This window comes from Chaetura pelagica, unplaced genomic scaffold (genome assembly GCF_000747805.2).
Source record: "Chaetura pelagica isolate M959 unplaced genomic scaffold, ChaPel_1.0 scaffold246, whole genome shotgun sequence".
Classification (NCBI taxonomy): Eukaryota; Metazoa; Chordata; class Aves; order Apodiformes; family Apodidae; genus Chaetura; species Chaetura pelagica.
The window spans coordinates 714,475-720,046 of NW_009953647.1; positions in this window are offsets into that span (position 1 = coordinate 714,475).

The window sequence follows — 5,572 nt, forward strand, 5'->3', positions numbered from 1 at the left end:
CCCCCGGAGGAGAGCCGGGTTCCCACGGCAGAGGTCTTGGGAGGGAGGGCGGCAGCTTGAGTTCGACCTCCAGATCCCTCCCAGGGTCAGTCATCATTTAAAGCGTTAAAAATCCTTCTGCCCTGGCTCCAGCTCCCCGAGGACTGAGAGCCCTTTGTGTGCGGTGCTGACACGGCAGCCTGGCCCTCCAAGGCAGGATTGTGCTGGGTTTTCGGGGGAGAGAGGGGGCAATGAATAAACCTCACTGTTTCCCCCCTGTAATTCGCCAGATCCCAGAGCTGCTCCCAGGCGTGGAGCTGGATGGTCAGTGCCCCTGCTGTCACCAAGATTTTTCCAGGTACCCTGATGCAACGTGAGTGACAAATCCCTCACTGTCCCATACAGCTGTCAGAGCTTCCCCTTGCTGCTCCTGGGCAGAGGATGGTGCCTCACAGCTGTGATGGCCACCCCATGGCTCTGCTCCCAGCATACTTCCCTCTCTGCAGCTCCTTGCCTGCCAGGGTGGAGGCCAGAACCTCACCATGCCCAAAGCTTCCCACATATAAAGTTATGGGTGGTGGCAACCAGTGCTTAAGAAAAAAACAATCCCAAAGCCAAGCTGGGAGTTGAGGGACAGGCAGGAATATGACTGGAACAAGGAGGGCTTGGGGACGCTCTCCCATGGGTCTGTCATTAAGCAATAAGAGCTTGCAGAGAAGTTATAAATATGTTTCAGTATTGCTTCTTTGTACGTGCCCCGTTACAGCCCATTAACAACACTGTGAGCAAATGACAAAAAGCTCATCACACAGACTACCCACAGGCAAAAAGTGACCTGATCCTCCAGCCCTACCAAGTGCCACCTTACTCCCAGCTTCCCACCCAGAGGCGACTGGTGGCCAGTGCTGCAACTCAAGGGCTATGGCAAGGTTTTCCATAATTTTCAGCTGTTTCTTCCTGTGCCTTGCCTGGCTTTGCCCACATGCATCTTGCCCAGATGCAGGAACCGATCTCTGACAGCTCCAGGTGGCAAGGGGAGCTGGGCAGGGGGACAGGCAGGGTGCTGGTGCCTGGCAGAGGTCTGGGTGCATTCGGGCACAGGAAGCGATGCCAGCTGAGGGATTAGGAGAGCTGAACAGATTCCATATCCACAGCATCGCTAGTTAAATGGCCCCAGCAATTAGGGAAATCCTGGCACTTTGGCTGACAAAGCCAGGGGGATCAAGCCCTCTCTGCAGCTCCATGTTCAGTGTCCAACACTGCAATGATTCCTGTTGCCTGCTCCCTAGAGCTCTCATTTTGATCCCAGCGGGTGCAGACCACTCTCCAGCCCCAGCCTTCTTCAGGCTTCCCACCCTGCTGCTTTGAACACAGTCCACGTGCCAGGGAGACACTGCCAGGCAGAGAGGCCTGGGGCTCTGCTGTGCTTTCCCCAGCTCTCCCCGCAGAAGGTAAAACATATTAAAACAGGTGCTTTCTGGGGGGCCTGGATATGCATCACATTGCTTCTCCTCTGCCCCTCACCTTGGAGGAACTGCTGGTTTCACCAGCTTTGCATTGGCTCTCTCAGAACACGTTGTGGTTTAGTGCAATAACCTTTCGGTGGCATTGCTGGTGGTTCAGGCATTCAGACCTCAGCTCAGCCCACACCCAAACCCCTGCCTTACGTCCCAGCATTTTACACACCCAGATAAACTGCCTAATTTTTACCTGCCCCTGGTCTGGGGGTCCTTAGGATGTTCTTGAGTCATACATCCCAGCTTTCTCTTTTGCAAACAGAAGAGCTGGAACCCCGTTAAAATGGAAGCTGAGGGTTTTTCTTGGTTACAAGATGTCAGCTGCCAAGACGTTTAAGAAAAACAGCAGGGAGAGGGTTTCCAACAAAATCCTCAGGGCTGGCAGCCTTGTGCTTGTGCCACAAATAGCTTGTCCTGTGGCTCATCTGCTAACTCTTAACATTCACATGACTTGGCTTACTCTGTGATTACCTTACCTGCCAGCTAGTCTAGTCTTAAAAAAAACCCCAGAGAAGTGCAAAGGCATCCCTGCATCGGGCCCCGCAGGAATGGGCCGGGAGCCCTGAGCTGCCTCTGCTACTCTGCTTAATCGCCCAGGGAATTCATACCCTCTGCCTTCCCTGCTGCTGCCCTCGCTCTCAGCAGCCCCTGGAGAATTTACGTTGCAGGCAGAGCCGTGCAGCTTTTACCAAAGTTGGTCTGACGTAGGGGGTGGCTGTGAAGCTCCCAAAATGCTCCTGGCTCGGGGCATGTGATGGAGCAAGAAATGACTGAGCAGCCAGGGCTGTAATGACGGCTGGCACAGAGGCCTGGCTGTGGCTCAAGGAAGGGGCAGCTGCTCAGTACTGCTCAGATCTGTCTTTTTTCAGGTCTGTACCCCAGACTGTCCGTGTAGATGGGAGCCTGCAGCTCTCCCCCTGGATCATCACCAGCTGGGAAGCTGCAGGGGCGATCTGCAGCACTGAACTGCTCTCCCAGCACACACAAAGCCCATGCAAGACACCCCTCCGGGCACTGCTCGCTGTGGCCTGGCCACCTGAGCACAGCCCCCATCACCTGAGGTCCTCATGCAGGTAGGGGCATGGGAAAGCAGAACAGAGGCTTCTTCCTGCTCCTGCAGGACCTGGGCCTCAGTCTCTGGCCATGCTGTTACATCCCTCCTGGCACCAGGCAGGAGACTCATGCTGCTCTGTGCAGCTGAGCCAGAGGCCACTCAGGTCCCTTCTTGCCTCGATGGTCCCCTTTTCCAAGGCTGATGCTGGGGGCAAGATGCCATTGCAGCTGCAAGGAGCTCATGGCTGTGCATGAGGGACATGCAGCTCAGGGAAAGTCCTTGGGCAGCCCCAACACATCCCAAGCTCTGCATGATCCAGCACCACGGGAACCACAGAGGTCCCAGTGCGGAGGCCACGGGGTCACCGTGACTCCAGCAAGCACATTTAGTTCTGCTCCTCTATGCAAATCCTGTGTCTGCTGCCACTTCTGGGGGATGCAGCGGTGGCTGATGAGGAGGGTGCACTTCCCACTCTGGGTGCTGTGCCTTCAGCAGGGCTGGGGAATCCCATTTCCAGCGTGTGCGGGCAGGGTGCCAGGGGAGCAGGGCATGCTGGGGAGCAACAGCACCCTGCTGGTGGGGTGCTGGGGGAAGGAAAAGAAAGAAAGAGCAATAGCAGAGGAAACAGGCTTATCATCTCTCTGCAGACTGCCTGGGGCTCAGCCACAAGGGGTTTTCTGAGCCATGATTCAAAATCACGCTGGGCTCCTCTGTGTGGCTGCCAGTCCAGAGGAAGCCCCATGGTGGGGGTCTGGAACCCACGCCTGGGTGGGCACAGGGAATGGGGACTCTCCAACTTCTGCTTTATCTTCTCTGGTGGGTTTGCAAGCTCAGGTGTGAACACAGCCAGGCAGGAGCAGCCAGGTGGGATGCTGCAGAGATTGGTGCTGTGGACACAGCCCCTGGCAAACCCTGGGGTACCCCTGCACCTGCAGAGAACCCAAACAGATCCCAAGCTGGGGGAGAAGGGTGATGGCTAGGGGGCAGGTGGCACAGTTGCCCCAAGGAAAGCAGAGCTAGGGACATGTGTAGGCAGCCAGGTTGGAAGCTTCCCAGAAAGTGGGAGCAGAGCATCTGTGGTGGAGAGGGTATCCCACATCTCCCCGGTGCTGGCTGCAGGGGCTCAAGAGAAGCTGGACCCAACAGGGACTCCCAAAGGGCTCAGGACTGGAAGACCAACAGGGAAGGAGTGAGGAGGCTGCCAGGGCTGGGTGGGTGCTGCATCACCCGGGATGGGGGAACAGGATGGGATGGGGGAGCAGGATGGTTTGGGGGTACGCTCAGACAGGACACAGCACTGACTCAGGCCCATGCAGGAGGGCTGGTTGGGCAGTCAGCTGCCCATGGCTGGCTGCCAAGCCCAACACTGCCATCTGAAAAGCCTTCATTTTCGGGCAGCAGAAAATTGACATCCTCCTTTCTGAAAGGTCACAGCAGCAGCAGCACAGCAGAGGATCGAGGATAGGGTGGGGAAGGTCAGCTCCTCAGCTCAGCCCAGCTCTGGGGAGCATTCCCCCATGGTCCCAGTGGGATGGAGAGTCCCTCCAGAGAGACCCAACCATCATGGCCCCACAGCAGCCCCCAAGGGAGGGAAGACAAGGATGCTTGAAGGCTGGAACCTAAGCCCTGCTTCTCTGGCCCTTGCAGCCCAGGCAGTTACCTGGTGCTGGGTGCCCCAGGCAGGCACTTGTTCTTCTGCAGGGATTCTGGCACAGCCCCCTGCACTATTGGGATGTTCACCTATGGCAAAGTAGCTGCCAGAAACCACCCAGGGTTTAAATCCCCCAGGGTGCAAGAGAGAAAGATGCTGAAAGTGGGTTTTGCTGAAAATCTGCTCAAAAGAGGGGTTTGTGAGTGCAAGCTGATTCAAAGTGGGGGAAGCAACTGGTGCCCAAGTAAGGACAGAAAACAAATTTTTGCAGTGCCTGAATGGCTGTTCCTGGGAGTGGTGATGGTGCTGAGTTTAGCCACAGCCTGTGCCAGGAGAGACCTGATTTCTATTTGACATGGTGGCTGGAGTACCCTGCCAACTTTTGCCATCCTGATGCTCTCTTCCTCTCCTTTGTGCTGTGCCCCACCCATGGCAGGTTTGGCAGCACCCAGGAACCAGCTCTGCCTGTCTGCTCTCACTGCTTGCCTTTTCAGACACATGGGAAAAAAAAAAAAATCTCAGCCACCCATCACCAACATGCCCAGCAGTGCAAGCCACCCCACGCAGCCCCGTGGTGGGCCAGGGTGGGCATGGCCACAGGTGGTCCCTCCAGCAGGCACCGTCCCCAGCAGCACCGCCAGCCCCGTGGACACAGGGACAGCCAGGGGTGCCCAGAGCAGTGCCGAGCAGTGGCAGCAGCAAGCACAGCCAGAGCTGACAGCTTTTCTGAAGCCTCGAAATGTGGCTTTTCACCTCTGTGCTCACACCGTGAGCAGAGCATCTCCTGGGCCACGTCGCGCCGTCCCCTTTTCCTCTGCCCCCTGCTGCTCTCTGCCCATTCCCTGTGCCAAGGGTTTCTCAGCAGCAACGGGCACGGGGCCAGGGGAGCCCAGCTCTGCCTCCAAACCTCCCAGCGTGGGGGGCTCGGCCGGGTCCTTGCAGGTCCTGCTTCCTCCTCTGCTCTGCCCGCACCTGACTCGGGACAAAACCAGGTCGAGGTCACCAGGCACAGGAGCAGGGGAGATGCCTGGTGGGGGCAACTCAGCAGTGAAAGGCTGCTCCAGAGCCTCTGGAAGCAGAGAAATGAGATGGGCGTTGGGTAGGAGGTGACTCGGGAAAACGCCCTGCTGGGAAGCGACGGGAGCAGCCTCGTGTGTCAGGCTGCGGGAGCCCCTGCAGGCACATCCCCGCGTTCGTGGGAATGCAGCCCAGACCCAGAGAGGCTGCGGGTACTTTGGAGAGGCCAGGGCATCGCAACGAGGTGCGGGTGCCCTCAGAAGGAGCCCCCCTTTGCCTGCCCAGCGCCTGCCGAGGCTGCGGGCAGGGCAGCAGCTCCGCGCCCGGCTCTCGGTCCCGGCAACACGGCCCCCC